This window comes from Astatotilapia calliptera, chromosome 14 (assembly GCF_900246225.1).
Source record: "Astatotilapia calliptera chromosome 14, fAstCal1.2, whole genome shotgun sequence".
Lineage (NCBI taxonomy): Eukaryota > Metazoa > Chordata > Actinopteri > Cichliformes > Cichlidae > Astatotilapia > Astatotilapia calliptera.
In genome coordinates this window covers 30,115,873-30,139,848 of record NC_039315.1, presented here as the reverse complement: position 1 = coordinate 30,139,848, position 23,976 = coordinate 30,115,873, and the positions used below count along the sequence as shown (strand labels likewise).

At 44.1% G+C, this 23,976-nt stretch overlaps 10 non-coding genes and 1 pseudogene across 10 annotated transcripts; 7 read left to right on the top strand and 4 right to left on the bottom strand.

Annotated features, from left to right (window-relative positions):
• The window catches only part of LOC113035732 (uncharacterized), a 45,562-nt pseudogene extending 35,812 nt beyond the window's left edge, over window positions 1-9,750 (bottom strand).
• Window positions 1,577-1,648, top strand: trnaq-uug (transfer RNA glutamine (anticodon UUG)). Its single transcript has one exon. It is a non-coding gene; the product is annotated as a tRNA-Gln (tRNA).
• On the bottom strand, window positions 3,737-3,819 carry trnal-cag (transfer RNA leucine (anticodon CAG)). Its single transcript has one exon. It is a non-coding gene; the product is annotated as a tRNA-Leu (tRNA).
• Window positions 4,832-4,903, top strand: trnaq-uug (transfer RNA glutamine (anticodon UUG)). Its single transcript has one exon. It is a non-coding gene; the product is annotated as a tRNA-Gln (tRNA).
• Window positions 6,992-7,074, bottom strand: trnal-cag (transfer RNA leucine (anticodon CAG)). The gene has a single exon. It is a non-coding gene; the product is annotated as a tRNA-Leu (tRNA).
• On the top strand, window positions 8,087-8,158 carry trnaq-uug (transfer RNA glutamine (anticodon UUG)). Its single transcript has one exon. It is a non-coding gene; the product is annotated as a tRNA-Gln (tRNA).
• Window positions 9,751-10,241: 491 nt separating the features above from the next.
• trnal-cag (transfer RNA leucine (anticodon CAG)) lies at window positions 10,242-10,324 on the bottom strand. Its single transcript has one exon. It is a non-coding gene; the product is annotated as a tRNA-Leu (tRNA).
• A 1,498-nt stretch (window positions 10,325-11,822) lies between these two features.
• trnaq-uug (transfer RNA glutamine (anticodon UUG)) lies at window positions 11,823-11,894 on the top strand. Its single transcript has one exon. It is a non-coding gene; the product is annotated as a tRNA-Gln (tRNA).
• Window positions 11,895-20,157: 8,263 nt separating this feature from the next.
• Window positions 20,158-20,270, top strand: LOC113037065 (U5 spliceosomal RNA). Its single transcript, XR_003274564.1, has one exon. It is a non-coding gene; the product is annotated as a U5 spliceosomal RNA (small nuclear RNA).
• A 1,094-nt stretch (window positions 20,271-21,364) lies between these two features.
• LOC113037050 (U2 spliceosomal RNA) lies at window positions 21,365-21,555 on the top strand. Its single transcript, XR_003274555.1, has one exon. It is a non-coding gene; the product is annotated as a U2 spliceosomal RNA (small nuclear RNA).
• A 1,881-nt stretch (window positions 21,556-23,436) lies between these two features.
• Window positions 23,437-23,549, top strand: LOC113037064 (U5 spliceosomal RNA). Its single transcript, XR_003274563.1, has one exon. It is a non-coding gene; the product is annotated as a U5 spliceosomal RNA (small nuclear RNA).
• Window positions 23,550-23,976: the final 427 nt, after the last annotated feature.

The following is a 23,976-nucleotide window of genomic DNA, read 5'->3' as shown; positions in this document are numbered from 1 at the left end:
GGTGCTGCACAAGAACAAGAGCAAAATAAAGAAAAATATTGTGTTTAGCTTTGAGAAGTTCAAATTAAAATGTACCATTACACTCAGAGGATCAATATGAAGTTCGATATATGCTAATTTTGAATGAAGTACATGACTGGTGACTGTTCTGTCCTGAGCTTTTGTTTTTACAGCACCCACTGGATCACACCAACAGTTTCTCGCCACCGAAAAGGGGTACTTGCAAAGAATAGAGAATGGGAAGGAATATCATCAAAATTGGGAAAGGTAAGCCCCGAAGGGGGTGATAACGCCATAACTTTCACTTATGGTCAAATTCTCAAAATTTGACCCCAAACTTGAAAAAATTCTTCAAACATTTAGAGACAAAGTGGAGGTTTAGATAAACATAATGTCACAAACCACATAAGGATGGAGCACTTGAATCGATAAGATGGTGAATTGACACGCAGTAAAATGTTGATCATGTTGATTATGTTTATTCCAGTGTGCAGAGCAAGGTTATTATTATTAAAGACAACAAATGAAATAACGAAAACTAGAAGTGGAAAAACATTTGCGTTAACGGAAATAAAATCAAAACAAAAAAGGAAAACTGACTAAAAACTGTAATGAATGTTCACAAAACTAACTAAACTTAACTGGAGTTATAGCAAAATGTGTTTAGTTTCATTGATGTGTGCGTGCCCTGCAATAGTGAAGTCAAGGCAGAACGTTGGTCAAGTCGTCCAAACTTATAAACAGTATATTTGCATAATGACTGAAAGCAGCCCCCTGAAGGAACAGTGGGCTTGGAGGTCAGTTCCTTCATCACGATTATGCAAATTCTCATGACCATTGATCAACAACCACTGATCAAAGACCCATGAGTAGAAGGAAGAAAGAAGTGCCAAGATACAATTGTCAGAAGTGGGATTCGAACACACGCCTCCAGGGGAGACTGCGCCCTGAACGCAACCCCTTAGACCGCTCAGCCATCCTGACACATTGCAACAGCCAACAAGTTGAATAATCCGACGCAGTTGCTGATTTCCATTTGACATACTTGTATGTTAAGTGCATGTAATAAACAAATAAAAATAATTACTAAGAAAATATATTGATTTAAAAGTTTGTGTTAAATGTTGTAAGTCAGATCGAAATAGAAAGATCAGGTGTGGTGGACAGGAATGATTAGATGTCAACAACTTGATTGGATGGCCAAAGTGTGAAATGTGACGTCCTGTGAGGGAAGCGTGAAAAAGCGTGAGCAGGTATAAAAAGACATTCTGGGTTCTTCTATTTTGTCTTTTGCGAGATGAGCAGTTGGGAAGGTTGGATCTAAGAGGTTCACAGTTGAAAGTTCAAGCAGACACGCTAGAGGGGGAACCACAGCCCAACCTGTGAACTGGTTTCAAATGAATGCCCAGCTGCTTTCCTGTTAACAGGGCTTTTAACCATGTCTGAGGTAACATCTAGCAGCTGTTCAGCCATGGAAACGTAGTGCGAATAATCTACAATGTCATCCATACTGATCATTTGGCTGAATACTTTTAGGCAGGTTGCCATGAAATGACAGTTCACACAGTTTCACATTGGTTCCATGGTGTAATGGTTAGCACTCTGGACTTTGAATCCAGCGATCTGCGTTCAAATCTTGGTGGGACCTGCTTATTGGGAGGTGAAACCATACTGCATGTCACATAGTGATAACTTGTTTTTGGTCGCCAAGCGGTCGAAGGCACTGCGTTCAGGTCGCAGTCTCCTCTGAAGGCGTTTGTTCGAATATAGCAGCTATTCAGCCATGTAAACACATACTACGAAGCTCGTGGCCCCCACTTTCTGTGCTGACTTTGAGGTCGGAAGAGGTTTGGAGCTGTACAGTTAGTGAGTCAGCAGAGTGTTTGTGACTTTTGCGCACAAGCGCACCTCAGCACTCGGATACTCCAATCTGTAACTTTGTGTGGGTTGTAACTGAAGTTCGTTGACCGCGGCCCTGCAGAGAATCAGTGCCAAAAAAACCAAGGTACTCCGAGTTGGCTATGCACGTGCCCGCATTCCTGTCATGATCAACCAACAACGTGCTGAAGAGGTGGAGAATTTTACATATCTTGGCAGCATCATCTCGAATGACGGGGTCTCTGATCGGGATGTCGACGGCAGAGTAGGGAAGGCAGTTGGTGTCCTGCGACGTCTCCAACCTATTTGGAACTCGACCTCCCTGAATGTAAGGGTCAAGATCAGACTACTGAACTCTATAGTCTTCCCTACTGCACGTTACGCTAGTGAAACCTGGCGCTCAACAAGTGCAATTATTCAACACCTGAACGTGCTTCAACAACGTGGCTTGCGGCGAATCCTGAGAATTTCCTACCGGGACCGAATAACAAATGAGGAGGTCCCACGAAGAGCAGGCACCCGCCCATTAGCCGATGTTGTTGCAGAAAGGTGCTTTCGCTTTGCGGGACATATTTTACACCTACCCCCTCATCGCCCAGCTAAGATTACCATGACATGGCGTCCACGCACTGGCAAGCGAAAGCAAGGCCGACCAAAGATCACATGGCGTCGAACATTTATGGACGATCTGAGAACTGTCGACATTGCCTGGGACGAAGCTGAAGCAGTCGCTGCTGACCGACATCGATGGAGATCACTAGCTGCCCGATGCGCCGCTCGGCGTAGGAGGAACATAGTACTAAGTAAAGTAACTGAATTTCAGACAGCTCTTTAGTACCACATAGTGACTGACAAGTGAAGGAACTCTTTAGTGATTGACAAGTGTTTTGTAAAGGCAGACGTCATGGTTAGCTGCTTGATTTTATAAAGCTCTCACAGAAAACACAAGTCATACAGAAATTCAATGTGCCAGAGAAGACATGCAGTATGGTTTCACCCCCCAAAAATCAGGTCCCACCGATTTCACCAGATTTCACTCCATAAGAGTTTCCTCTTTTCAAAACTCTCCCAATTCATCCAGTGACCCTGCTTGGCCAGCGCTATGGCTCTGGCGTGTCTTACTGTTTCCTCCTTTCGACACACCTCCTCCACCACCATTTTTTGACGTTCGGTTACAGATGCCTGTTGCCACCGAGGTTGCCAAGACCAAATCCTTCTCTACCCTGTTGGACGCGACCCACCATGTCATTATGGCTCAGAGCCGATTTGGCCTGTAGCACAGACGTGGCTGTGGTCCACTTCCTCCCTGTTGCTAGGGTGGGAGCAGCGCCCCTCACTATGGGGTCCCGGGAGTCCTTGAGTGACATCTCAAGCCTCACTCAAGGAGTGCAGTGTTGTTAATCCGCCTGAGGTCATTAGCCAAGTTTTGCCTTCGTTTGTCAAGTTGCCAGGTATCATTGAGGTCTACATTATACCACCGTCCCAGGCTCTTGATGGACATCTCTTAGACTGTTGGAATTGGTTCTCCACTGATATAGAATTGCCAGTTTCAAGTGTAATTTCTCACAACAGTAAGAAGTCTCCAAAGGTTGATTCTGTTCATCTGAATGTAGCGTTTTCAGTGGGAAAAATGTCTCGTCACTCATCCAAGTGACTTCTTCAGTCTCAGCTGACTGCAGGTTTCCCCAATCTTATAAACAGTATATTTGCATAATGACTGAAAGCAGCACCCTGAAGGAACAGTGGGCTTGGAGGTCAGTTCCTTCATCACGATTATGCAAATTCTCATGACCATTGATCAACAACCACTGATCAAAGACCCATGAGTAGAAGGAAGAAAGAAGTGCCAAGATACTGTTGTCAGAAGTGGGATTCGAACCCACGCCTCCAGGGGAGACTGCGACCTGAACGCAGCGCCTTAGACCGCTCGGCCATCCTGACACATTGCAACAGCCAACTAGTTGAATAATCCCACGCAGTTGCTGATTTCCATTTGACATACTTGTATGTTAAGTGCATTTAATAAACAAATAAAAATAATTACTAAGAAAATATATTGATTTAAAAGTTTGTGTTAAATGTTGTAAGTCAGATCGAAATAGAAAGATCAGGTGTGGTGGACAGGAATGATTAGATGTCAACAACTTGATTGGATGGCCAAAGTGTGAAATGTGACGTCCTGTGAGGGAAGCGTGAAAAAGCGTGAGCAGGTATAAAAAGACATTCTGGGTTCTTCTATTTTGTCTTTTGCGAGATGAGCAGTTGGGAAGGTTGGATCTAAGAGGTTCACAGTTGAAAGTTCAAGCAGACACGCTAGAGGGGGAACCACAGCCCAACCTGTGAACTGGTTTCAAATGAATGCCCAGCTGCTTTCCTGTTAACAGGGCTTTTAACCATGTCTGAGGTAACATCTAGCAGCTGTTCAGCCATGGAAACGTAGTGCGAATAATCTACAATGTCATCCATACTGATCATTACGTTATCAGGGCTTTTAACCATGTCTGAGGTAACATCATGACACTATCCTGCTGCCCATCATTAGCAAAGTTGTAATGATGGGCAGCAAAGATGAGGAATGAATGGTGCACAATTGTTATATGCAAGTTTTTAGAAAGCTCGTGGTTAACCCAAGAGTATTTTGTCACAATATCAAGAAGAGTAAAGCTTCAATGTCAGAAGTGGGATTCAAAGCCACACCTCCAGAGGAGACTGTAACCTGAACGCAGCGCCTTAGACCGCTCAGCCATTCTGACATTGCAGTGCCAGTTTGGTGGAGGTTACCACTGTTAGATACTTTGGAAGAAACACACATTATCCTTCTCATAACACATATAGCAGCTGTTCAGCCATGGAAACGTAGTGCAAATAATCTACAATGTCATCCATACTGATCATTTGGCTGAATACTTTTAGGCAGGTTGCCATGACATGACAGTTCACACAGTTTCACATCGGTTCCATGGTGTAATGGTTAGCACTCTGGACTTTGAATCCAGCGATCCGCGTTCAAATCTCGGTGGGACCTGCTTATTGGGAGGTGAAACCATACTGCATGTCACATAGTGATAACTTGTTTTTGGTCGCCAAGCGGGCGAAGGCACTGCGTTCAGGTCGCAGTCTCCTCTGAAGGCGTTTGTTCGAATATAGCAGCTGTTCAGCCATGTAAACACATACTACGAAGCTCGTGGCGCCCACTTTCTGTGCTGACTTTGAGGTCGGAAGAGGTTTGGAGCTGTACAGTTAGTGAGTCAGCAGAGTGTTTGTGACTTTTGCGCACAAGCGCACCTCAGCACTCGGATACTCCAATCTGTAACTTTGTGTGGGTTGTAACTGAATTTCGTTGACCGCAGCCCTGCAGAGAATCAGTGCCAAAAAAACCAAGGTACTCCGAGTTGGCTATGCACGTGCCCACATTCCTGTCATGATCAACCAACAACGTGCTGAAGAGGTGGAGAATTTTACATATCTTGGCAGCATCATCTCGAATGACGGGGTCTCTGATCGGGATGTCGACGGCAGAGTAGGGAAGGCAGTTGGTGTCCTGCGACGTCTCCAACCTATTTGGAACTCGACCTCCCTGAATGTAAGGGTCAAGATCAGACTACTGAACTCTATAGTCTTCCCTACTGCACGTTACGCTAGTGAAACCTGGCGCTCAACAAGTGCAATTATTCAACACCTGAACGTGCTTCAACAACGTGGCTTGCGGCGAATCCTGAGAATTTCCTACCGGGACCGAATAACAAATGAGGAGGTCCCACGAAGAGCAGGCACCCGCCCATTAGCCGATGTTGTTGCAGAAAGGTGCTTTCGCTTTGCGGGACATATTTTACACCTACCCCCTCATCGCCCAGCTAAGATTACCATGACATGGCGTCCACGCACTGGCAAGCGAAAGCAAGGCCGACCAAAGATCACATGGCGTCGAACATTTATGGACGATCTGAGAACTGTCGACATTGCCTGGGACGAAGCTGAAGCAGTCGCTGCTGACCGACATCGATGGAGATCACTAGCTGCCCGATGCGCCGCTCGGCGTAGGAGGAACATAGTACTAAGTAAAGTAACTGAATTTCAGACAGCTCTTTAGTACCACATAGTGACTGACAAGTGAAGGAACTCTTTAGTGATTGACAAGTGTTTTGTAAAGGCAGACGTCATGGTTAGCTGCTTGATTTTATAAAGCTCTCACAGAAAACACAAGTCATACAGAAATTCAATGTGCCAGAGAAGACATGCAGTATGGTTTCACCCCCCAAAAATCAGGTCCCACCGATTTCACCAGATTTCACTCCATAAGAGTTTCCTCTTTTCAAAACTCTCCCAATTCATCCAGTGACCCTGCTTGGCCAGCGCTATGGCTCTGGCGTGTCTTACTGTTTCCTCCTTTCGACACACCTCCTCCACCACCATTTTTTGACGTTCGGTTACAGATGCCTGTTGCCACCGAGGTTGCCAAGACCAAATCCTTCTCTACCCTGTTGGACGCGACCCACCATGTCATTATGGCTCAGAGCCGATTTGGCCTGTAGCACAGACGTGGCTGTGGTCCACTTCCTCCCTGTTGCTAGGGTGGGAGCAGCGCCCCTCACTATGGGGTCCCGGGAGTCCTTGAGTGACATCTCAAGCCTCACTCAAGGAGTGCAGTGTTGTTAATCCGCCTGAGGTCATTAGCCAAGTTTTGCCTTCGTTTGTCAAGTTGCCAGGTATCATTGAGGTCTACATTATACCACCGTCCCAGGCTCTTGATGGACATCTCTTAGACTGTTGGAATTGGTTCTCCACTGATATAGAATTGCCAGTTTCAAGTGTAATTTCTCACAACAGTAAGAAGTCTCCAAAGGTTGATTCTGTTCATCTGAATGTAGCGTTTTCAGTGGGAAAAATGTCTCGTCACTCATCCAAGTGACTTCTTCAGTCTCAGCTGACTGCAGGTTTCCCCAATCTTATAAACAGTATATTTGCATAATGACTGAAAGCAGCACCCTGAAGGAACAGTGGGCTTGGAGGTCAGTTCCTTCATCACGATTATGCAAATTCTCATGACCATTGATCAACAACCACTGATCAAAGACCCATGAGTAGAAGGAAGAAAGAAGTGCCAAGATACTGTTGTCAGAAGTGGGATTCGAACCCACGCCTCCAGGGGAGACTGCGACCTGAACGCAGCGCCTTAGACCGCTCGGCCATCCTGACACATTGCAACAGCCAACTAGTTGAATAATCCCACGCAGTTGCTGATTTCCATTTGACATACTTGTATGTTAAGTGCATTTAATAAACAAATAAAAATAATTACTAAGAAAATATATTGATTTAAAAGTTTGTGTTAAATGTTGTAAGTCAGATCGAAATAGAAAGATCAGGTGTGGTGGACAGGAATGATTAGATGTCAACAACTTGATTGGATGGCCAAAGTGTGAAATGTGACGTCCTGTGAGGGAAGCGTGAAAAAGCGTGAGCAGGTATAAAAAGACATTCTGGGTTCTTCTATTTTGTCTTTTGCGAGATGAGCAGTTGGGAAGGTTGGATCTAAGAGGTTCACAGTTGAAAGTTCAAGCAGACACGCTAGAGGGGGAACCACAGCCCAACCTGTGAACTGGTTTCAAATGAATGCCCAGCTGCTTTCCTGTTAACAGGGCTTTTAACCATGTCTGAGGTAACATCTAGCAGCTGTTCAGCCATGGAAACGTAGTGCGAATAATCTACAATGTCATCCATACTGATCATTACGTTATCAGGGCTTTTAACCATGTCTGAGGTAACATCATGACACTATCCTGCTGCCCATCATTAGCAAAGTTGTAATGATGGGCAGCAAAGATGAGGAATGAATGGTGCACAATTGTTATATGCAAGTTTTTAGAAAGCTCGTGGTTAACCCAAGAGTATTTTGTCACAATATCAAGAAGAGTAAAGCTTCAATGTCAGAAGTGGGATTCAAAGCCACACCTCCAGAGGAGACTGTAACCTGAACGCAGCGCCTTAGACCGCTCAGCCATTCTGACATTGCAGTGCCAGTTTGGTGGAGGTTACCACTGTTAGATACTTTGGAAGAAACACACATTATCCTTCTCATAACACATATAGCAGCTGTTCAGCCATGGAAACGTAGTGCAAATAATCTACAATGTCATCCATACTGATCATTTGGCTGAATACTTTTAGGCAGGTTGCCATGACATGACAGTTCACACAGTTTCACATCGGTTCCATGGTGTAATGGTTAGCACTCTGGACTTTGAATCCAGCGATCCGCGTTCAAATCTCGGTGGGACCTGCTTATTGGGAGGTGAAACCATACTGCATGTCACATAGTGATAACTTGTTTTTGGTCGCCAAGCGGGCGAAGGCACTGCGTTCAGGTCGCAGTCTCCTCTGAAGGCGTTTGTTCGAATATAGCAGCTGTTCAGCCATGTAAACACATACTACGAAGCTCGTGGCGCCCACTTTCTGTGCTGACTTTGAGGTCGGAAGAGGTTTGGAGCTGTACAGTTAGTGAGTCAGCAGAGTGTTTGTGACTTTTGCGCACAAGCGCACCTCAGCACTCGGATACTCCAATCTGTAACTTTGTGTGGGTTGTAACTGAATTTCGTTGACCGCAGCCCTGCAGAGAATCAGTGCCAAAAAAACCAAGGTACTCCGAGTTGGCTATGCACGTGCCCACATTCCTGTCATGATCAACCAACAACGTGCTGAAGAGGTGGAGAATTTTACATATCTTGGCAGCATCATCTCGAATGACGGGGTCTCTGATCGGGATGTCGACGGCAGAGTAGGGAAGGCAGTTGGTGTCCTGCGACGTCTCCAACCTATTTGGAACTCGACCTCCCTGAATGTAAGGGTCAAGATCAGACTACTGAACTCTATAGTCTTCCCTACTGCACGTTACGCTAGTGAAACCTGGCGCTCAACAAGTGCAATTATTCAACACCTGAACGTGCTTCAACAACGTGGCTTGCGGCGAATCCTGAGAATTTCCTACCGGGACCGAATAACAAATGAGGAGGTCCCACGAAGAGCAGGCACCCGCCCATTAGCCGATGTTGTTGCAGAAAGGTGCTTTCGCTTTGCGGGACATATTTTACACCTACCCCCTCATCGCCCAGCTAAGATTACCATGACATGGCGTCCACGCACTGGCAAGCGAAAGCAAGGCCGACCAAAGATCACATGGCGTCGAACATTTATGGACGATCTGAGAACTGTCGACATTGCCTGGGACGAAGCTGAAGCAGTCGCTGCTGACCGACATCGATGGAGATCACTAGCTGCCCGATGCGCCGCTCGGCGTAGGAGGAACATAGTACTAAGTAAAGTAACTGAATTTCAGACAGCTCTTTAGTACCACATAGTGACTGACAAGTGAAGGAACTCTTTAGTGATTGACAAGTGCAAAGGCAGACGTCATGGTTAGCTGCTTGATTTTATAAAGCTCTCACAGAAAACACAAGTCATACAGAAATTCAATGTGCCAGAGAAGACATGCAGTATGGTTTCACCCCCCAAAAATCAGGTCCCACCGATTTCACCAGATTTCACTCCATAAGAGTTTCCTCTTTTCAAAACTCTCCCAATTCATCCAGTGACCCTGCTTGGCCAGCGCTATGGCTCTGGCGTGTCTTACTGTTTCCTCCTTTCGACACACCTCCTCCACCACCATTTTTTGACGTTCGGTTACAGATGCCTGTTGCCACCGAGGTTGCCAAGACCAAATCCTTCTCTGCCCTGTTGGACGCGACCCACCATGTCATTATGGCTCAGAGCCGATTTGGCCTGTAGCACAGACGTGGCTGTGGTCCACTTCCTCCCTGTTGCTAGGGTGGGAGCAGCGCCCCTCACTATGGGGTCCCGGGAGTCCTTGAGTGACATCTCAAGCCTCACTCAAGGAGTGCAGTGTTGTTAATCCGCCTGAGGTCATTAGCCAAGTTTTGCCTTCGTTTGTCAAGTTGCCAGGTATCATTGAGGTCTACATTATACCACCGTCCCAGGCTCTTGATGGACATCTCTTAGACTGTTGGAATTGGTTCTCCACTGATATAGAATTGCCAGTTTCAAGTGTATTTTGTCACAACAGTAAGAAGTCTCCAAAGGTTGATTCTGTTCATCTGAATGTAGCGTTTTCAGTGGGAAAAATGTCTCGTCACTCATCCAAGTGACTTCTTCAGTGTCAGCTGACTGCAGGTTTCCCCAATCTTATAAACAGTATATTTGCATAATGACTGAAAGCAGACCCCTGAAGGAACAGTGGGCTTGGAGGTCAGTTCCTTCATCACGATTATGCAAATTCTCATGACCATTGATCAACAACCACTGATCAAAGATACATGAGTAGAAGGAAGAAAGAAGTGCCAAGATACAATTGTCAGAAGTGGGATTCGAACCCACGCCTCGAGGTGAGACTGCGACCTGAACGCAGCGCCTTAGTCCGCTCGGCCATCCTGACACATTGCAACAGCCAACTAGTTGAATAATCCCACGCAGTTGCTGATTTCCATTTGACATACTTGTATGTTAAGTGCATGTAATAAACAAATAAAAATAATTACTAAGAAAATATATTGATTTAAAAGTTTGTGTTAAATGTTGTAAGTCAGATCGAAATAGAAAGATCAGGTGTGGTGGACAGGAATGATTAGATGTCAACAACTTGATTGGATGGCCAAAGTGTGAAATGTGACGTCCTGTGAGGGAAGCGTGAAAAAGCGTGAGCAGGTATAAAAAGACATTCTGGGTTCTTCTATTTTGTCTTTTGCGAGATGAGCAGTTGGGAAGGTTGGATCTAAGTGGTTCACAGTTGAAAGTTCAAGCAGACACGCTAGAGGGGGAACCACAGCCCAACCTGTGAACTGGTTTCAAATGAATGCCCAGCTGCTTTCCTGTTGGGTGATTTTCATCAACACAGAACACGGGGATAAATGCATTTTTGGTTCCATCCTCTCTCCTCACCAAGGAAATGTCCTACTTTGAGTTTGTCTCCACCTGCTGGGCGGTGGCGTGTTTAGAGTGGAGGATGTAGTTGCAGCTGTCCTGCAGGTGGAGGTGGTGCCGGACAAGCAGAGCAGCAGATTTGTGAGTGTTTTGGACTTGAATTAAAAAGACCAAGACATGCTGATGAGGCTGCTGTGTGATCTAGAGACAAGTATAAGGATGTGTATAAAGATTGGGTCTAGCTGTATTGCTCAGGCTGCGCTACAGCATCTATTCACAGGTGCGATCCCACTACTGAGCGACACGGGGGCTTTAACCTGCTCCGTCTCCGACCTGGGCCGGTGCACCCCTCCTTAGGTGACCTGGTGGTCTCAGGCTCCCCCAGGATCACCATATCAATGCCGAACGCAATGCGGACACCCGATCGACATAGCCTGCTGCAGCTCAGAGCTCCTGAGCTCAAACAATCCTCAAACCTCAGCCTCCCGGTAGCTTGGATTACAGGCACGCGGCACCAGACACGGCGAGAAGCACTTACGTTATCAGGGCTTTTAACCATGTCTGAGGTAACATCATGACACTATCCTGCTGCCCATCATTAGCAAAGTTGTAATGATGGGCAGCAAAGATGAGGAATGAATGGTGCACAATTGTTATATGCAAGTTTTTAGAAAGCTCGTGGTTAACCCAAGAGTATTTTGTCACAATATCAAGAAGAGTAAAGCTTCAATGTCAGAAGTGGGATTCAAAGCCACACCTCCAGAGGAGACTGTAACCTGAACGCAGCGCCTTAGACCACTCAGCCATTCTGACATTGCAGTGCCAGTTTGGTGGAGGTTACCACTGTTAGATACTTTGGAAGAAACACACATTATCCTTCTCATAACACATATAGCAGCTGTTCAGCCATGGAAACGTAGTGCAAATAATCTACAATGTCATCCATACTGATCATTTGGCTGAATACTTTTAGGCAGGTTGCCATGACATGACAGTTCACACAGTTTCACATCGGTTCCATGGTGTAATGGTTAGCACTCTGGACTTTGAATCCAGCGATCCGCGTTCAAATCTCGGTGGGACCTGCTTATTGGGAGGTGAAACCATACTGCATGTCACATAGTGATAACTTGTTTTTGGTCGCCAAGCGGGCGAAGGCACTGCGTTCAGGTCGCAGTCTCCTCTGAAGGCGTTTGTTCGAATATAGCAGCTGTTCAGCCATGTAAACACATACTACGAAGCTCGTGGCGCCCACTTTCTGTGCTGACTTTGAGGTCGGAAGAGGTTTGGAGCTGTACAGTTAGTGAGTCAGCAGAGTGTTTGTGACTTTTGCGCACAAGCGCACCTCAGCACTCGGATACTCCAATCTGTAACTTTGTGTGGGCTGTAACTGAATTTCAGACAGCTCTTTAGTACCACATAGTGACTGACAAGTGAAGGAACTCTTTAGTGATTGACAAGTGTTTTGTAAAGGCAGACGTCATGGTTAGCTGCTTGATTTTATAAAGCTCTCACAGAAAACACAAGTCATACAGAAATTCAATGTGCCAGAGAAGACATGCAGTATGGTTTCACCCCCCAAAAATCAGGTCCCACCGATTTCACCAGATTTCACTCCATAAGAGTTTCCTCTTTTCAAAACTCTCCCAATTCATCCAGTGACCCTGCTTGTTTTACTGTTGCACCCAACCATTCTACAACTGAAATGCCTTGGACTGTTACCATTTCAGGCAAGTGGAGTGAACCATATTTTGCTACATTCTCATCTGATTGGGGCTTCCTTTTCTTGATTTTTGGAGAGAACTCTTAATTACTGGTATTATTCAGGTCTCGCTCACATGTTTGTCCCTGGTTTCTCAGCCAAGAGGAGCTTGAACTCCAGATACTGTGAGTTCTTTTCACACATTGAGATCATTGATAATTTTTAGCAACGACGTGATCTTGTAGAAATAATTAGGTGTCATGGATTTAGCTATAAATGCGACTCTTATTTTTTACCTTACTGGAAAACATTTCTGCATTTTACCCATATTTTATTTTTAACTCAAAATCAAAAATTCCAGATTCTCCTACATGTTGGTTTTGGACCAGATAGGACGACAGATTTCAGGTGGCCCTGTGTTTTTCTCTATTACATCTGCCACTGAATCTCGATAATCTTTGTGTGGCTCCTCCTGGGTTCTCACCCTCTCCTATCTGGCTCACATGACTCTCATCTTCTGAAAAATCTATGTTTGAATCTCGCTCAATTATTCTGTTGAGAATTTTCTCTGCCTTTGTTAAAGAGTTGTCTACTAGGAAAAAGTGAAATAAATATAAGTACAAAGTCCCGACGTGCACTAGAGTACACATTAATAAATTAGTCATTTCCTCTGTGAAACTAAATAAGCATAATTCTTAAGAACCCCTCAAATTATTTACTAGATGTTTATTTTTGAAAAGTAATCAAGATCTGAGTTTAACAAAACATTTTAATTGTATCAAGTTTACCTTTCTTTCTTCCATAAAATGTGCTTGTGGGCATGCCAGCCATTTTGAAAAGGTGGGGGGAAAAAACAAAACAATTGGCAAGGCCACGCCCCCACACATTTGATATAATTTTAAAGGTACTGTTGTCCTCTCTAAGAAACATCAGGACTTAGATGAGTGGTAAGTAGAGTATGAGAGCTACAAGCAAAAACTAAATGTGTACTAGTGCGCAAAAATGAAGTACTGGGTCATCAGGAGGTTATGAGGGACATTTATAAAACTAAAAATCCCACAAACCTTGAAGGGCACTTGAAAAGCTCACACAAGAAGGCTAACCTAGCTTACCTTGAAGAGCTCATCAGGGGGAGCACACTCCCCCTCCTTGAAGAGCTCCCCCACTCAACCCGCATCCCCAGAAAACAGCTAACCCCAGATAAGGCAGCGTGATGCATCCCGAGACAACAGGACGGGGACACCTATATAACTGTGTGAGTCAATCGCCTTCAAAAAGTTTATCAATTCACTTGAACCAAAATTAGGAGCACCCGGTGCTGCAAGAGTTAATAGTCTCAATACCCAAGGATAAGCAGAAGAGCATGACTGATATGATGGAGCTGGGATTTGGTGACACTTAATTTTTGCAAAACACTACTAAAACTATAACTGGCGCTAATCAAAACATTTTTATACATATTGCAGTTTGTTGCTCATTATAGAGTTGTGCTCAAGTTAATAAGGGTTAAAAGCTACAGTCAGCACGATGTCTGGCTGATCTATGGAGGGGAAAGGCTTCGAGCATGGAAGGCCGCACGCGCTTACATAACACTGATATCATGTTATTCTCTGTGATCTTTTATTCAATTATATCTTTAAGTTAAGTTTTAAGTAGTGGCAGTTAATTACACGAGATTCATTTAATATTATATACCTGAGTCAGAGAATCACATGCAGATCAACTTGACAACCTGGGAGACCTTGTAGCTGCAATATTGTGTCTCCATAAGGGACAGTAGGCAGAAGCAAACACATGATTTTTGGGGGGCAAATGTTAGGATTAAAAATGGCTAATTTGTTTTTGATGTCTTTTCTTAATATGAGTGGCTTTAGTAATTTTCAGACACACTTTGCAAATGTGCTTATAATGAGTTGGCACTCAGTCTTTTGAAGGTCATAAGCTTCGTTCGGCGTGATGGTCCGGACTGATAAAGTGTAGGAAATGCCTTGAGTGCAGAGGGCTAAATGCAAACACGCTTACACACACATAGGATATGATTACAATAAGTCCCTGGGACATTCTGAATATTCTAAACCAATTCTGAATCACTAGAAGGTCAGTAGATAACAACATTAGGTTATTAGGGTTAGGAAGAGAGGTGTTTTGGTTTTCTGTCTCTTACAGAGAAAGGAACAGACACCAGACGAGGTCACAGATAGGCGAGGATCCTTCGCAGCAGAGACGGACACAGTGACTGCCGAGACGCCAGCTGGGTGCAAGTGTCATGGCGTTTGGGCTCCAGCTAGTCACCTCAAAAGGATGGATCCCATAAACACAGCAATAACCATGAAGGGGTTGGCGGAAATCCGGGAACACCAGACCAACGAGGTTCGAGAGGCTCTTGGGCAAAAGGGGGACGCGTTCCTGTTCTTTTTCTGGAGGATACACAGGACACACAGGACCCGAGGATACACAGATCGTCGTTTGAAATCGAGGCAGAACAATCCCCTGATCTGTGCCACGACTGAAGGGTTGTCTAACCCCTGAGGTTGAAGAAAGAAGAGCAGAGGATCACCCAACTGGACGACACTGGTAGCTGCAGCAATAAAATAAAGGCTAAAAGCTCCTTGGACAGAGGTTCTAGTCTGAGTACGTCTGAAGGGTATAAGGTAGCATCAAATAAAGCTGTGGGAGAACTGGGGAGTGTCATCTGTACCGGCTACTGTTGTAATAATAGTTTTTCTTACATCTGAACTGCGCAAACTCAGAGGTCATCTCACATGTGGTTCGCCCATCAGGGGGACAAAGGACCTCAGGAGTAAGAAGAAATGAACCCGGCCACACTGGAGTACAGGGTGTAGGTGAGCTCATTATTCTAACGAGCTCATCAGGGGAAGTGTTAGATTATAATATTATTTTATGCCATGTTAGACCCCTAATTAAAGGTTGTGAATTATTATGTAGTTTTAGTTTGCATTATTCTCCTGAATTAGAAGAAGCTGATAACTATTGCATTTGTTAAACTGATTTGCATTACATTAGACTGCTGATTTATTGTGGATGAATGATGTTGTTTTATGATGTTATAAGAAATACTGTTTGCAGAAAGTCATCGCCTTATTTGTCTGATTAGAAGAGAACGGAACATGCTGGAGTTTTCTGCCCCATCTCAGCAGGAGCAGATAAACAGGGAGCCAAGGTCGTAGCTTAGGCGCCGTGTGAGAGAAAGCATGTGAATGTTTAGGCTTTTATGATAAGGTGGGGACACCAGAGGCTATAAGAGTTTGATCAATGCTCCACCATTTTGAGATCTGAGGCTGTCTGCATACAGTGTCCATCTCCCACGCGTGTGACTATTAAAATCATCGTTTGACTTAACCCGGCCGGACCAGTGTTGTTATTGTGGTTTTTCCTCTTGTATCCATCCCCAATTTTGAACTCGTAACAACAACTACACGAAGTTTTGGTCAGGGGATAACCAAAATCGGATGTCTGGTGTAGGTTTTTTGATTAACAATAAAACTGTTAATATAGAAAAAGTGGAGGTAGTGGTGGACGGAAGAGCTTTATGTATAGATGTAGAAAAAAATGGGAGTAAACTCAGGATTATTAATGTCTATGGACATACAGAGTTGAAAGAACGGACGGCATTATTTCAAATATTACAACCATTTCTTTGTAATAGAAGACCGATAATAATGGGTGGGGATTTTAACTGTACACCAGAAACAAGTGGAATCCAGGGGGCGGCTTCAACAGTGAAGAAAGATTCAAGTACTTGTGCATTAGATAATTTGATTAAAGACGGTAATTTGAAAGACGTGTTTAGATTTCTTAACCCGTCAGACCCTGGATATACCTGGTCTAATAATAAGTCCTCTTCACGGATTGATTTTTTGTTTGCCAGTGAAGGCTTAATACCCCTGTCATGTAAAGTGGAACCAGTACCTTTTTCTGATCACCATAAGGTCATGTGTGGATTTAGTATTCAATCTTCTTTTCAGTCGGCCCCAGGGCCATGGAAACTAAACCTGAATCTATTGAAGGACGGAAAGGTTACGGGAAGGTATAAACTTAAATTACAACAATGGGTCTCTCTACAACCACTATATGAATCTGTAGGGGAATGGTGGGAGAGTATAAAGATTAGGACCCAAGTATTTTTTAGTCTTGAAGGGAAAAGGCGGGCAAAGAGGAGGTTATTGAGAAAGCAAGAAAATTACAAAGGTTTTACAACCTCCTGAATTTGGGCTTTGATGTTAGTGAAGAGATTACAAATCTGAAAAAAGAAATGATGGTAGTTTTAAATGACAAAAGCAAGGGAGTATTAATATGGAGTAGGGTAAAACATGTGGAAGAAAATGAAAAATGTACGAGATATATTTTTTAAAAATTGTATAAATCTAAACCTGCTATTGACAGCCTGATTAATGAAGAAGGGAAAGAAGTGAAAAGTACCCAAGAAATTTTAAAGGTAGTATATTCCTTTTATATCAACTTGTACAAAGAACAAAGTATTGATGAGGCGATTGTAGAATCCTTTATCTCAAAGTTAACACAAAAATTGGATCCAGAAGATGGTATAAATTTAGATGAAGGTATAACACTAGAGAAAATCACAAGAGCCATGGAAAGTATGCAAGATATCAAGTCACCAGGTATGGATGGCTTACCTAAGAAATACTATCAGGCCTTTTGGGAACAACTTAGCCCGTCGTTGTGCAAGATTTATAAAGAAGCATGGGATAAAGGTGTATGGTCAACGTCCATGAATACAGGAGTGATTTCCCTGTTATGGAAAAAGGGTTCTAAAAAAGATTTGAGAAATTGGAGACCCCTGACATTGTTAGGGGTAGATATTAAGATTTTAGCAAAAGCCCTTTTTTTTCGTTTACAGACAGTAGTACCTAAGTTAGTTGGAGTGGAACAAACATGTGGGATACAAGGACGTAAGATGACAGATAGTTTAGTGATTATAAGGGATAGCTACCTTTATAGCCATGAGCGGAATATCCCCCTTTGTGGGTTAAGCTTGGATTTAGAAAAAGCCTTTGACAATGTCAGTCATGCCTTTCTGATGAAAGTCCTAGATAAATTAGGATTTGGAGAAGTTTTTCAGAGATGGATTGAGGTGTTGTATTCTGGTTGTAGTAGTGTTGTGAATGTGAATGGTGTACAGACTACTACAGTTGCAGTGAAAGCTGGAGTAAGGCAGGGATGCCCGTTGTCTCCCACCTTATTTATATTGGTGATGGAGCCATTAGCGTGTGCATTACGAGCTAATGAGCTAATTAAAGGGTTGACCCCACCGGGTAGCGGAGGGTTGGAAATTAAATTTTCCATGTATATGGACGATATAACTCTGCTGCTTACGGACAATAAGTCGATTGAAGTAAGTTTGGCAGTTTGTGAAGCTTTTTCAGCAGCCTCAGGGATGAAAATGAATAAAGAGAAGAGTGAGGTGATTTATTTTAAGTGGCGGAAGATTAAAGAAAAATGGGGATTGCAAGAAAAATCAGAAACGTTGAAAATTTTAGGGGTGGAAATAGGAGAAAATATGAGAATTAAGAACTGGAATTCAAAATTACAAAAAATATGATGATGATGATGATGATAGGGTGGGGGTCGCTAGGACCCCCTCGGGGCATATATGTGTTATGATGATGATGATGATGATGATGATGATGATGATAGGGTGGGGGGGGGGGGGGTCGCTAGGACCCCCTCGGGGCATATGTGTGTTATGGTGATTAGGGTGGGGGTCGCTAGGACCCCCCTCGGGGCATATGTGTGTTATGGTGATGATGATGATGATGATGATAGGGTGGGGGGGGGTCGCTAGGACCACCGTGGGGCGCTTGTGTTATCACGGCGTCGGTGGCGTCTGGGGAGCGGCGGCGCGGGAAGAAGCGGCGCAGTTGGGACAGTACGTGACGGCGCAGTTTGTACACACGTGCACTCGGCACTCGCGGCACAGGATCTTGGTCTTGACGTCTTTGCTCATTTTTGCTCAAATGAAAAAGAAAGAGGAAAAAGGGGCAATTATGGAACTGGAAAGGGAAGGGAAATCGGTTACTGGACGGGATAATATTTTGAAGATGGTAGAGGAGTACTACAGTTCATTGTTTGGTGTGGAAGAAGTAGATAGAGGGGCTCAAGAAATGGTTTTAGGTTTTCTGAAAGAGAGGTTACCAGAGGACGCAAGGAAGCTTTTGGAAAGGAGCATAACAAACCACGAACTATACGAGGCGATAAAGACAATGAAGAATAACAAGGTACCTGGGATAGATGGACTCACAAAGGAGTTTTACATCACCTTTTGGGATCTCATCGGAGACCACTTGTTGGAGGTATTTGAAGAAATGTGTGAAACGGGTAGAATGCCAAAGAGTATGAGGACGGGTGTGATAAGTTTTCTACATAAGAAAGGCTCACCTGCTGTGCTTTCAAATTATAGGCCTCTTTCAATGGTCTGCGTGGACTACAAAATTTTGAGTCGAACTCTAGCAAGACGCCTGGCCCGAGTCTTGCCTGCTATTATTAATGCAGACCAGACATGCGGGGTAAAGGGCAGGCAGATTGGTTGGAACTTACAATTACATAGAGATGTGCTTACATACATCGAAGAGAGGAACTTGACAACAATATGCGTAACACTTGATCAGGAAAAAGCTTTTGATAGGGTCAATCATGATTTCTTATGGAGGGTGATGAGAAATTTTGATATAGGAGGTAAATTTTTGAATTGGATAAGTATGATGTATACTGACATAATCTGCAAGATAAAGATAAATGGACACTTAACAGAGGAAGTACAACAAACGAGAGGGCTACGGCAGGGTTGCCCCCTGTCCGCCCTACTCTATGTTATATATGTAGAACCTTTAGCATGTGCAATAAGAGGAAACGAGAAAATTAGAGGAGTGCCCTTGCCAGGGGGGAGGTGTTGAAGATCTCCCAGTACACTGACGACACAGTTCTTTACTTGGAAGATGATGGAAGTGTGAGGGAGATGATACGAACAATACAGACCTTTGAGAGCGCTGCGGGGTCAAAGGTCAATGAGGAGAAATCAAAATATACATTTTTGGGACGATGGGCAGGTAGGAGACAGACGCTTTGCGGGCTTTCTTTGTGTGAAGGGTCCATGCAGGTCCTGGGCATTGATTTTGGAAATCCAGCAAATTACAACTGGGATTTGAAGATAGCGAAGATCTTAAAGAAATTGGGGATGTGGTCAAAAAGAAAGCTCACTATAACTGGCAAAGTTTTGGCCGTAAAAGCTGACATCTTACCTGCCCTACTCCATTTGGCATATGTCTTTCCAATGCCACAGACTCATAGGAAGGTGCTAACACGGGGAATTTTTAAATTAATATGGGGGGGGGGGGGGGGGGGGTATGAATATGTAAAAGAACAACTATGTATCAGACAATATCAAAAGGTGGGAGGGATGTCCAATACATCCCTTTGAAATTGGATGTGATGTATTACAGTAACATATGTGCTCCTCTCCAGTCACCCCTTTCCTGTCAAAGTGGAACTCTGGAGCAGAGCAGGCGGGGCCTGAGATCTGCCCCTTCAGCCAAGCAAACAGGGCCTACCGTGACGCCGGAAGCCGGGACGAGGAGTCACTGCGGCTTCCTGCGAGGCCAAAGAAACACACACTCTGGCTTCTCTTCAAAACGTACAAGTCTTTCGCCTTTTACTAAAGACTTCCGTGGAGAGTGAGGCTAAGGAGTTGCACCTATTTTTGGCAGGGTCTGCCGTCTGGCTGGCCCCTCTCCTCGTTGTTCAAAAGAAGAAATAGAAGAAAGCGCGTGTAGCAGATTTCAAATGGTTGACTGCGTTGTGACGACAGACTGGCTGGAAACTGGATTTATTTCTAAAAGACAAAGTGCAGCAGCAAAATCAGTGTCACACAGCAACAGCAGGCCTCTCCTCATCCCAGTGTGGAGTCCATGCAGCTCTGCTTACAATATATAAAAGAAAATACAATCTATCAAAACAACGATTCTCCCAACAGCCACTTTAAAGTCAAATGTTATAGTGGGGTAAAACAGAGACAAATATGAAGCCACTAATAATAACTTGTAATATTTAAATCCCCACTAAGATGGATCAATTACACAATACATATTCAAACAACTTTAACTTTTCTCAACATGGCTGAAAATACTATGCAGTGTGCAGCCTCAGGTGATGAACTCATTATACACATAAAACATAACCTATACATTTACACATACCTAGAAGACAAAGTGCAGCAGCAAAATCAGTGTCACACAGCAACAGCAGGCCTCTCCTCATCCCTGTTTAGCACAAGTAAGGACCACATAAACGGATGGTGTAACAGATAAAACGCAGTTCCAATTACTATTTTTCTCGTTCAAAGCAATCAAAAACACTTTGGGAGCTTTTAGCCATGAGAACTAATAGTTAGCAAAGAAAAATACACCAAATTTAAATGTATAATTTAGTACAGGGAGAGGAGCTACAGAAAGTGTGCCTCACCAGTGTGGAGTCCATGCAGCTCTGGCTGGGAAACCCCACACACGCAACATGTTTACAAGTGGCGTCACACTGATTAATGCCCCACTTCAACAGTGACACGTGGAACCTTAGTTTTACATAAATTAAATTTACACAATAAAAAATAAATCAACTATATACAATACAGTTTTGAGAATGTTCACACTCAGTATATCTCAGCTACACGCACAGTTCCAGGAAGCTCCGCAGGCCTCTGAGGTACTGTAGGTGGGCGGAGATTTGAAGCGGCTCCCTCCCTGTGAGCCAAGTGAAAGAGCGCACCGTCACAAGCGAGAAGTGTCCCGAGAAGGCGGCTCAGCCAGGAACCTGCGGGAGGCCATCGCTTCTCGGCCTTTTGGCTAAGATCAAGTGTAGTAGCTGTTCTTATCAGTTTAATATCTGATACGCCCCCGATTTGGGGGCAACGTATTAAACGCATTTTTAGAACAGGGAGCCGAATAAGGGGCTCGCTCCGTTCGCTCCACGCATCGACCCGGTATTGCAGCGCCTCCGGGAACGGTGCCCCCTTTGCTGACTTTGTGCAAAAGCAAGAAAGCCAAACAAAGTAAGGTCGGCCAAACCAAGAGCCAGAAAGCAGCCGCAAGCGGCGAAAGTGCAGGGATAGAAGCTCAGAGAAATAAGGAAAAAAACTGGGAAGATAGCGAGGAACTGAATATATTATTAAAGGAACAGGAGGTTTTGTTTCAGGAGAGGGCAAAAACAAGAATGTTTAAATTTATGCAGGAGGAGTATATGCAACAGGAGAAGTGCTCGGCCTATTTTTTTGCTCAAATGAAAAAGAAAGAGGAAAAAGGGAAGGGAAATCGGTTACTGGACGGGATAATATTTTGAAGATGGTAGAGGAGTACTACAGTTCATTGTTTGGTGTGGAAGAAGTAGATAGAGGGGCTCAAGAAATGGTTTTAGGTTTTCTGAAAGAGAGGTTACCAGAGGACGCAAGGAAGCTTTTGGAAAGGAGCATAACAAACCACGAACTATACGAGGCGATAAAGACAATGAAGAATAACAAGGTACCTGGGATAGATGGACTCACAAAGGAGTTTTACATCACCTTTTGGGATCTCATCGGAGACCACTTGTTGGAGGTATTTGAAGAAATGTGTGAAACGGGTAGAATGCCAAAGAGTATGAGGACGGGTGTGATAAGTTTTCTACATAAGAAAGGCTCACCTGCTGTGCTTTCAAATTATAGGCCTCTTTCAATGGTCTGCGTGGACTACAAAATTTTGAGTCGAACTCTAGCAAGACGCCTGGCCCGAGTCTTGCCTGCTATTATTAATGCAGACCAGACATGCGGGGTAAAGGGCAGGCAGATTGGTTGGAACTTACAATTACATAGAGATGTGCTTACATACATCGAAGAGAGGAACTTGACAACAATATGCGTAACACTTGATCAGGAAAAAGCTTTTGATAGGGTCAATCATGATTTCTTATGGAGGGTGATGAGAAATTTTGATATAGGAGGTAAATTTTTGAATTGGATAAGTATGATGTATACTGACATAATCTGCAAGATAAAGATAAATGGACACTTAACAGAGGAAGTACAACAAACGAGAGGGCTACGGCAGGGTTGCCCCCTGTCCGCCCTACTCTATGTTATATATGTAGAACCTTTAGCATGTGCAATAAGAGGAAACGAGAAAATTAGAGGAGTGCCCTTGCCAGGGGGGAGGTGTTGAAGATCTCCCAGTACGCTGACGACACAGTTCTTTACTTGGAAGATGATGGAAGTGTGAGGGAGATGATACGAACAATACAGACCTTTGAGAGCGCTGCGGGGTCAAAGGTCAATGAGGAGAAATCAAAATATACATTTTTGGGACGATGGGCAGGTAGGAGACAGACGCTTTGCGGGCTTTCTTTGTGTGAAGGGTCCATGCAGGTCCTGGGCATTGATTTTGGAAATCCAGCAAATTACAACTGGGATTTGAAGATAGCGAAGATCTTAAAGAAATTGGGGATGTGGTCAAAAAGAAAGCTCACTATAACTGGCAAAGTTTTGGCCGTAAAAGCTGACATCTTACCTGCCCTACTCCATTTGGCATATGTCTTTCCAATGCCACAGACTCATAGGAAGGTGCTAACACGGGGAATTTTTAAATTAATATGGGGGGGGGGGTATAAATATGTAAAAGAACAACTATGTATCAGACAATATCAAAAGGTGGGAGGGATGTCCAATACATCCCTTTGAAATTGGATGTGATGTATTACAGTAACATATGTGCTCCTCTCCAGTCACCCCTTTCCTGTCAAAGTGGAACTCTGGAGCAGAGCAGGCGGGGCCTGAGATCTGCCCCTTCAGCCAAGCAAACAGGGCCTACCGTGACGCCGGAAGCCGGGACGAGGAGTCACTGCGGCTTCCTGCGAGGCCAAAGAAACACACACTCTGGCTTCTCTTCAAAACGTACAAGTCTTTCGCCTTTTACTAAAGACTTCCGTGGAGAGTGAGGCTAAGGAGTTGCACCTATTTTTGGCAGGGTCTGCCGTCTGGCTGGCCCCTCTCCTCGTTGTTCAAAAGAAGAAATAGAAGAAAGCGCGTGTAGCAGATTTCAAATGGTTGACTGCGTTGTGACGACAGACTGGCTGGAAACTGGATTTATTTCTAAAAGACAAAGTGCAGCAGCAAAATCAGTGTCACACAGCAACAGCAGGCCTCTCCTCATCCCAGTGTGGAGTCCATGCAGCTCTGCTTACAATATATAAAAGAAAATACAATCTATCAAAACAACGATTCTCCCAACAGCCACTTTAAAGTCAAATGTTATAGTGGGGTAAAACAGAGACAAATATGAAGCCACTAATAATAACTTGTAATATTTAAATCCCCACTAAGATGGATCAATTACACAATACATATTCAAACAACTTTAACTTTTCTCAACATGGCTGAAAATACTATGCAGTGTGCAGCCTCAGGTGAT